The 10,274-nt window shown below is 39.1% G+C and overlaps 1 protein-coding gene and 1 long non-coding RNA gene across 2 annotated transcripts in view; one reads left to right on the top strand and one right to left on the bottom strand.

The window, feature by feature from the left end:
• Positions 1–10,274, bottom strand: part of PCDH15 (protocadherin related 15) — a 741,840-nt gene that overhangs the window by 228,710 nt on the left and 502,856 nt on the right. The window lies entirely within an intron of this gene.
• On the top strand, positions 2,897–5,609 carry LOC125932570 (uncharacterized). Its single transcript, XR_007460673.1, has 2 exons — positions 2,897–3,005; positions 5,508–5,609. It is a non-coding gene; the product is annotated as an uncharacterized LOC125932570 (long non-coding RNA).

Genomic DNA, 10,274 nt, shown 5'->3' with positions numbered 1-10,274 from the left:
ACCAACCCTACCAAACCAACCACCACCACTAAGACTACCAGCCCCACCAACACTACCAAACCAACCACCACCACTAAGACTACCAGCCCCACCAACCACCACCAACCCCACCAACCCTACCACCCATACCAACCCTACCAACCCCACTAACACCACCAACCTGCAGACCCAAGAGTGAGAAAAGTGAATATTCACTGTTGTGTGTCCTGAAGATTTGATGTTGTTTGTTACATAGCATTATTACAGCAACACTGATTGCTGCCAAGATTAAATTTTACAGATACAAATTCAAGATATAAAACAGAGTATTCACTGAAGCAGGAAGTTAGGGACAGAATCAGCCTTGTGAGAATACAACTTCCTCGAAGAGGCCAACTCCAACCACAAATCTTATGCTCTACTCAAGGAGCATATGTATATATCAAGGCCTAGAGACTCCAGAGACATATGAAAAATATATTTACATATACGCATTATCCGCAGAAAGTATATCATCTATGTTCAGAAATTCCTATTTGTGTACCTTTCAAGTCTATCTGAAATCTATTTGTTACAAAACAGAGCCCCCAGTTGATAACGCTCTTCTGCGGTATGAAGTCAATAAAAGAAGGAAACAAAATCTTGCATTATCTTTTCTCAAAGCAAGGCAAGATTTGCTTAACCAGTGGAGTTTTTTGAAAAAGACGGATTGGGGCGCCTGGGTGGCTTGGTCGGTTAAGTGTCCGACTTCGGCTCAGGTCACGATCTCACGGTCCATGAGTTTGAGCCCCGCGTCGGGCTCTGTGCTGATGGCTCAGAGCCTGGAGCCTGTTCCAGATTCTGTATCTCCCTCTCTCTCTGCCCCTCCCCTGTTCATGCTCTGTCTCTCTCTGTCTCAAAAATAAACGTTAAAAAAAAAAAAAAAGACGGATTGACATAGAGTGAACCAGAAATTCACTTAGCAAGAAGTTGATGAACTGTTTCCTTTTAATGCAGAGAATAAATGCTTAGTAGTAGAAAAGAAAAAAACAATACTACAAATCCCTTCCTTCAGACACTTCAGACAGTGTGGGTAGTCCAACATGTAATACAGGAACTTAAAAAACTGATAAATTCTCCAGTGAGGATCACTGAAATCTGAATGAGGATATGAATCACATGGAGAGTCAGAGTTTTAGTCAGAGGTACGACAAGTAGAGTCTATTTGTAGGCAGGCGGGAGCGGCTGTGTTCAATAACTGTAACAAGCCCAGTGTGGCTGATGTGGGGCCACAGATAATGCATCAGAGAGAGGGGGGCGCCAGTCATGAGGAGACAGGTAAGCCATGGGAAGGAATGTGGATTTCATTTATAATGGGAATTCACCGAAAGGTTTGAGCAGCGCACGGGTGAGGTTTAATTTACATTTAAAACTACAACTTTTGTTCTGGGGTCTAATTTGCATTGAAATATAACTTTGCAATTTCTAGGGAAATTGACTATAGGAGAGGAGGAGTGACCCAGGTCAACAAGGAACAAAACTACTAATTTAATCTAGGAGAGAAATGATTGTGGGTAAGGATAAGTGAGAAGTGCTTGCTTTTGGAACGTGTTTCAGAAGGACTTGATCATCCAAGGATTAGAAGTGACCCTAGAAAGCAGATACTCAATATGAGATTTTGACATGGACTCTTTTCCTACTGCATGGAAGTTGAGGGTGATTTATGGTTCATGTATGACCCTCCCCTGAATGGTCTAAAGGGAAAGGTGAGGCGCTGGCTAATGCAGTTTGAGGTTTATCAGTCTCTAGGTATTTATAAGAATTGTTGAGTTGATTGGTTTTTGAGTGGAATAGAAATCTTTAGAAAAAGAAAATGAAGCTCAGAACCACCCAAATCAACTCAGAGCATGAGGTAAAAGCTGACGACCTCTGTTGGAGCGTTAACAGAAGCCTCGGACCTGTGGCTGAGGATGGCCTGTACTCACAATAGCGCTCAAGACCTAATTACAAAGAAAGATGCATTCACAGCCCTGACACATCTAATGTCAACTCAAAGTATTGATAGGGAAAGAGAGCTGAGCTGAGCACGTGTGGCTGGAAGCACTTCGAAACCTTGAACATCTTAATCCTCTGGGCATTCTGAAAGAGACATTCACCATCTCTTTATTGCCAGAGGACAGAAGTGTCACCTCATCAGGAGATAATAAAATGATCCCACATAAAGCAGACATCTCACAAGATAATGTCCACCCTCCTCGCGATCTATAACTATCTACTTTCATTGCTTCTGCATCAATAACTAAGGTCGAGTTGGAGCATGGCTAATTGTCCCTGCTATGGGAAGCAAAAGATAATCCACCAAAAAGAACATCAGGATATGGTTAACAACTACTGGCAGGATCCAGGGGACGAGACCTGAGAATGAATCCTTCTTGTACTAGTTGGGGTGAAGGGAGCAAATTACAGGTCTGAATAACAAGAGAGTTCACTGCTATCTGAGGTACTTAAGATGGTGGCAGGGGAATCTGTAGCTGATCCTAATTCACTCCTGGTTACTCCCTGAACCTCCAGAAAAAACGATGGCTTATAATCACCAAGGTATAAATTCTAGAACTGCCTTAGAGACTTGAGGAAGGGGTCAGAGACCCAAAGCTAAGGGCATTTTAATATGGATTTATTGTGTGAGATCTGAGAAGTCACTGGCTAACGTTGTTCTCCAGAAAGGCCTCAATAACATCTCTTCTTTGAAACAATACAGAAGGGTGCACCATGGGGTGCATTGGCATTATCAGGATACTCAGGGGTTGGTTCTCGTCTCTGGGCCACAGAGAGGTACTTACCCTGACACTATGGAACTGTGTTCCTTAGTGTCAATGTGAATGGCAGAGTTCTGGATTCTGGGTTCTGAATCCAGGTGACAATGCTCAAACATCAAAGGCAGACGAATGAAATGTTCCCTAGGATTTTGCAAGGATGGAATGGCAAGTAAATGGCTGCGAAGGGCAGGAATCTGTGGGGCTGGCCAACCTATCATGGCGCTCCTAACGGTAGGATAGGAGGGCAGCCAACAAGGGTAATTCTTGATATATATAATCAGAAACCACCCAAAGTAGATGACCTGAAGACTCATATTTACTATGATCTTTATTGTGGTTAATGCATAGTCTAGGGTGGAGCAGGGATTTAACCAATATTCATAAGAGCATTAAATACCTCATTTATTGTCCATGAGATTACACACAACATCATTTCAGGCTAAGGGGCTTGTTTTATGGCAAAGGAGGTATAATTATGTGCACGAAACTACAGGATCTGTTGGCCCTAACATACTGTACCATCCAACCATGCTGGCCCGGTAGGATATTGGAATGGCTTCGTAAAGAAACAGCTAAGGGCAACTTTGGGGATGACCTTTTAAAGCGCTAAGAAAGCCATGGCCATTAGATGGTACTTTTCTTGACAGGGAAAATAGGTGAGAGTGAGAATCAGGGTTTGAGGTATGAGTGGCCTCTATCACCATCATCCTGAATGACCTACCTAGGGTATATATGATTCCTGCCCTTGCAAATTGAGGCTTCGTGGCACTAGAACTTGTTGCACTACCACTTCTGGCTAGAACTTCCAGTACGAAGTCGAATAGAAGTGGTGAGAGGGGGCCTCCCTGCCTTGTTCCTGATCTTGGAGCAGAGCTTTCTGCTTTTTACTGTTGAGGACAATATTAGCAGTGAGCTTTTCATTGATGGCCTTAATGAAATTGAGGTACATTCCTTCTGAACCTGGTTTGTTGAGAGTTTTTATCATAAGAAGGTGTTGAATTTTATCAAATGCTTTTTCTGCATGTATTGAGATGATTATGTAACTTTAATCCTTCATCTGTTTGTATCATGTATCACATTAATTGATGTGTCTGTTGAGCCATCCGTTATATCTCAGGGACTTGATCATGGTATCATGGTTTATGACCCTTTTAATGTGGTGATGAATTCAGTGTGATGAATTCAGTCGAGGATTTTTGCATCTATGTTCATTACGGATATTGGCCTATAGTTTTCTTTCTTGTAATGTCTTTAACAGGCTTTGGTATAAGGACAATGCTGGCCTCATGAAATGAGCTTCTCGAAACTTCTGGGAACAGTTTAAGAAGGAATGGTGTTACTACTTCCTTAAATGTTTGGCAGAATTTGCCAGTGAAGCCATCTGATTTTGGGCTTTTATTTGACAGGAGATTTCTGATCGCTGATTACTTTTTCTTCATTATTAGACTTTTCAGGTTTTCGTTTTCTTCATGATCTAGTCTGGGTAGGTATGGTTCTAGGAGTTTATCCATTTCTTCAAATCCAATTTGTTGGATTATAATTTTTCATAGTAGTCTCATGACCTATTGTATTTTTGTGGCATCAGCTGTCATATTTCTTCATTTCTGACCTTGAGTTTTCTTCTTTTCTTAATTTAGATAAAGGTTTGTCAATATTTATCTTTCAAATAAAACCACTCCTAGTTGCATTGACTTTTTTCCCTACAGTTATTCTATTCTGTTTGATTTATTTCTAATCTAATCTTTATTATTTATTTCCTTCTGCTTAATTGGGGCTTAGTTTGTATTTCCTTTTCTAATTTCTTTAAGGTGTAGAGTTATGTTGTATATTTGAGATCTTTCTTCTTTTTTAATGTAGACATTTATGGCTATAAACTTACCTCTTGGTACTGCTTTTGATACACTCATTAAGTTTGGGTATGTTGTGCTTTTGTTTTCATTTGTCTTGAGATACTTTCTACATTCCTGTTTGCTTTCTTCTTTGACCCGTTGAGTCTTCAAAAATTACTGTTTGATTTCCAGGTATGTGTGAATTTTCCAGTTTTTTTTTTTTTTTCTGTTTTTGATTTCTAGTTTTATTCCACCATTGTTGAAAAAAGTACTTGGTATAACTTCAATATTCTTAAATTTGTTAAGACTTGTTTTGTATCCTCACATGTGATCTACCCTGGAGAATTTGCTATGTCTCATTCAAGAAGTAGATATATTATGTTCTTCTTGGGTGGAATATTCTGTTTATATCTGTTAGGGCCAATTGGTTTACAATGTTGCTCAAGTATGCTATTTCCTTATTGATTTTCTGTCTATATGTTCTATCTATAACTTAATTTTTTTTAAATGTTTATTTATTTTTGAGAGAGACAGAGACAGAATGCAAGTGGGTTAGGGACAGAGAGAGAGGGAGATACAGAATCTGAAGCAGGCTCCAGGCTCCGAGTGTCAGCACAGAGCCTGATGTGGGGCTCAAACTCATGAGCTGTGAGATCATGACCTGAGCCGAAGTCGGATGCTCAACTGACTGAGCCACCCAGGTGCCCCAAAGTTCTATCTATAATTAAAAGTAGACACTGAAGTCTCCTACTATTATAGTAATTTTCACTTTGGATCTGTCAGTGTTTGCTTATATATTTAGATGCTCTGATCTTCATGCATATATAATCATAACTAGTATTATCTTTCTAATGAATTGAACCTTTTATCATTCTATCCTGACAATTTTTGTCTCTCATGGTAGATGAAATGTTGATGAAAAAGACAAACATTGATGAAACAGATGAACATTGATGAAAAAGAAAATAAAGAAGACATAAATAAATGGAAAGCCATCCCATGTTAATGAATTGGAAGATTTAATATTGTTAAAATGTCCATATTGCCCAAAGCAATTAGAGATTCTATGAAATCTCTACCAACATCCCCCTGGCATTTTTTTTACATAAGGTGAAAAACAGTCTTAAAATTTATATGGAACCACAAAGACACAGAATAGCCAAAGAAATCTTGAGAAAAAAGAACCAAAATGGAGGTATCACAGTTCCTGATTTCAAAATATATTGTAAAGCTACAAAAACAGGTAAATAGATCAATGTTACAGAATAGAGAGCCCATAAATAAATCCATGCCTATACAGTTACTTGAAATTCTACAAAAGAACCAAGAATATTCAAGGGATAAAAGGTAGTGTCTTCCACAAATGGTGTTGGGAAAACTGGATGTCCACATGCAAAAGAAAGAAATTGAACACTTATATAACACCATACACAAAGATCACCTCAAAATGTATTAAAGACTTAGAAGACCTGAAACTGTTAATACTTCTAGAAGAAAATAGAGGGAAAAGACTTGCCTACTAAATAAACGGGTATTTATATAAAAGAAAATGAAAGTAGGTATGTATGTCACATCATACACAAAGATCAACTTCAGATGATAGACCTAACACAAACAACAAAACAAACTTTTTGTAATATAGAAAAATATGTTAATGACCCAAGAATAGCAAAAAAAAAAATCCAATAAAAATGATGGATAAAGTTGGAAGTTTTAAAATTAAAAACTCTATGTATCGAAAGACACTTTTAAGAAAGTGAAATACATGGGGCATGTGGGTGGCTCAGTTGGCTAAGCAATAGACTCTTGATTCCAGCTCAGGTCATGATCTCATGATTCATGAGATCGAGCCCACATTGGGTTATGCGCTGACAGTGCAGAGCCTGCTTGGGATTCATTCATTCATTCATTCATTCATTCATTCTCTCTCTATCGCTCCCTCCCCAAACAAATAAATAAACATAAAAAGAAAAAAGAAAGTGCAATACAAGATCTAGAGTTTGAGATGTTTGAAATATATGGAATAAACAGTAAGTCATGAACATATAAAGAATCCTCACAAATGAAAAGGACACTCAAGAAGAAAATCAATGGCAATCCAATATATTCATGGATACCAGATTTAAAAAAGTACTTTGGGGAAAAAATTCAAAATAGCAAGTAAATATTTTTGAAAACATATCCAATCTCTTCAGGAAAATGCTTATAAAGATTCCAGTGTGAGACCACTAAAATCACACCAAATTGGCTCAGATCAGAAAGACTGACACACCAAAAATGTAGACGGGGACAATCACTAACTCGGAGAACCGTCAGAGTCAGTATGGAAAACGATTTGGGATTTTCAATAAAGTTAAATATACTCATATTCATAACAGAAATTCAGGCACATGTGCACAGGAAACATTATATGAAAGTATTCACAACAGCATTGGTTATAATAGCCTCAAACTGGAAACCACTCCAGCACTCGCCGATAGTATGAACGTGAATATGAACTGTGGCATAACCGCACATTGGAAATAAAATACATGACTCAATGGGCAGAAAGTTGACTCTTGAAAAGATAAGGTGAATAAAAGAAGGCAGTTACGAAGGCACACATACTCTACAATTCTATTTATAGACAATTTAAAAAAGATGTAACTAGACTATCTTGTTTATGGGAGCTTAGTGAGTTGGTCAGTCTACAATAGAAATCAAGAAACTAATCACAGGGGTTAATAGAAGGTGGGGGAAAGTGGGAAGAAGCAGGCAGGGGGCTCTCCTAGTGAGGATTACGTGCCTGGGCTTACTTGCACGCATGTGTACCTTATAATAAATTGTGCATGTATCTTTCAATCCCTTTCTATATATTACACATCTTTCTTAAAGTTTAAAGGATGAGATTTGGTCTTAATGAAAAGCTTCAGAAACAGTTGGGATCCCTCCTGTAAAACCAGAAGTTGATTGGCAAGCATCCTCCTCAGGCAGTAAAGTCGGTGTAAGCAGTTGTAGTGGGCTGTAACATTTGCACGAAAGGATAACCGAACCCAACCAAAGTGAACAGGCCATGAATTTTCATCAGTCTATAAAACAGAAGTGCAATTTGTATAAAGTTGGATCTCATAAATAAGTAATGTGGCATTAAAAGGCACAGCAAGATGAATGGAGCAAGGGTTTGTGAGGCAAAAATAGTATTTCTTCTTAGACAAATATTAAATAATTTAAATAGAGTACATATGGTAAACGGGTGAGTAGAAAATGCAATTCCAAACACATGACCAAACAGGCTGGGAGCATATCTCTTACATTGTTCCTCGAAGTAATCTTCTTGAACCTATTGTTTCCCTGTCTCCTGGTGGTAAAGATTTTGCTCTAGGCTGATTAGAAATTTCACATGTTCTCGGCATTAACATTGCTTTTTAAATTAACCCCCTATGTTCTATACTACATGAACTGTGTTTAAAAAAATTCTAAAAGTTGGGGATCCTGGGTGGCTCAGTCAGTTGGGCATCCAACTTCGTCTCAGGTCATGATCTCACGGTTCGTGGGTTCAAGCCCCATGTCGGGCTCTGTGCTGACAGCTCAGAGCCTGGAGCCTGCTTCGGATTCTGTGTCCCTCTCTCCCTCTGCCCCTACCCTGCTCACGCTCTGTCTCTGTCTCTCTCAAGAATAAAAAAATTCTAAAAGTAGATAGATACCCAATATCAAAACATTGTCTTTGTTTGTTTATGCATATGTGTGTGTGGTAAGCCAAATATGTACTTGCAGATGTTGACATATATTATACCTCTTGTCTTTCTACAACATATCTCAATCTTCATCGAAAAAAATGTATTTTTAGACCATTTTAATCCATTAGGTCTAGTTTATTTTTTTTTAAATTTTTTTTAACGTTTATTTATTTTTTAGACAGAGAGAGACAGAGCATGAATGGGGGAGGGTCAGAGAGAGAGGGAGACACAGAATCCGAAACAGGCTCCAGGCTCTGAGCGGTCAGCACAGAGCCCGAAGCGGGGCTCGAACTCACGGATGTGAGATCATGACCTGAGCTGAAGTCAGAGGCTTAACCGACTGAGCCACCCAGGTGCCCTGATTAGGTCTAGTTTAATTCAGCATCTTCTAAGAACCAAATATTGGGCTGAGTATCAGTTCTCTCAGATCAATATGACACAGTCTGTGCTTCCAAGAAATTGGGATAAATAGATCAGTTCCATATACTTTGGTAAGCACTATCAAAACATTGTGCGTAGTATAAATGGGGCCATGAGGACGGATCATTTAGGACATGGAAAAGTTTAGGTAAGTTTTTCTGGAAGAGACTACATTTGACCAGATTTTCAAAGATGAGTTCTCTAAATAAAGAATGGAGAAGGAAGAAATCAAGGTGGGTGCGTGAGCAGAGGCAGAGACCTGGGGGAGTTACTGAGAATAATGATTAGTAACTGCAAGCAGGTGAGCATTGATGCAGGGAAAGCTGGATAAGTAGCAGCGGGAGGTACACCTTGTTTTCTGCATTGAGAGGTGCTTCCTGTGGCTGAACTGGTGGTTAGAGACAGCGGTCCAGCAGGTGCACTAAGGATAACTAGGAGGTATCAAAGACTACCGTCAGGATAATCAATTAAGTGAAAAAAACAGCAATAAGGTCAAGAAACTATGAAGATATTTTTTAAATGTAGTGTGGCCTTTAAGGATAGAAAAATAAGCTAAATTCTGTGTTTTTAAAAAGAAAGAGGTTGTGATATTAGTTCAGGTGAGAAACAGAGAATTATCGGGACTGGCGAGGGACCAGATGTGGACAGTGAGGAAGAAAGAGGAGACACACAGGTTGAGATGGAGAATTCCAGAGAGGAAGCCCTGTCTAGGGAACATGAAGACAAGGGTTCGGTGTTAGTCATGTTGGATATGAGGCGTCTCTAAGACACTCAGGTGGGTTAGTTTTACAGATATAGGTTTATTTGAAGCCGTAGCTTAAAGGAGCAGAAACGCTAAGGGGTAGAGCTATGGAAGACATGAGCATCTAAATGTTCTAGAAGCTGTGGGGTACAAGGTGCAGGGAATGTCCCAGAATGAACGTGTAGAAGTGGAAAGCCAACTTAGAAGACACGCACAAGATCCAAAGTTAGTTTTGGAGGTGACCGGCATGTCCGTTGCCTCAATTGTGGCCATGGTAACCAGAATGCATTCATATATCCAAACTCAAACACATCAAATTGTATACATGAGTCATGTGCTGCGTTTTGAATACCAATTATACCTCAATGAAGCTAGAAAAAAGGGACTTATACATATTAAAATAAAAGGTTTAGGAAGCAAATGAAGCCAGGGAAAGGCAGGAGGAATCAGGTGTGCTTCAACATGGAAACCGAGAGCAGATAGTTAGTAGGGTCTGAAAAAGGGAAGAGAGATCGGCTTCAAATGTACCAGTGAAGTTATCCAGATAAAGATGACATCTGGCAATATGGAGGTGACCCTCAGGTTGGGGGTGGATATCATTCATTGTACTTCTGGGGCTATACACACCTATGAATGTTTACACACACACGCAGGCACACGCACATGTATTTATTATAACAGCTGATAGAAAGACTAAAAGCTGATCCAAGGACAGGTCTCAAGTAAACAGTGCAAAAATATAAGCACAAAATTTTCTAATTCATTTATGAATTGCTAATTGAATCTGAAAGAT

Source organism: Panthera uncia, chromosome D2, assembly GCF_023721935.1.
Source record: "Panthera uncia isolate 11264 chromosome D2, Puncia_PCG_1.0, whole genome shotgun sequence".
In the NCBI taxonomy this organism is placed as follows: Eukaryota; Metazoa; Chordata; class Mammalia; order Carnivora; family Felidae; genus Panthera; species Panthera uncia.
Note: the sequence above shows the minus strand (reverse complement) of the source record. Positions and strands in the feature narration are given on the sequence as shown.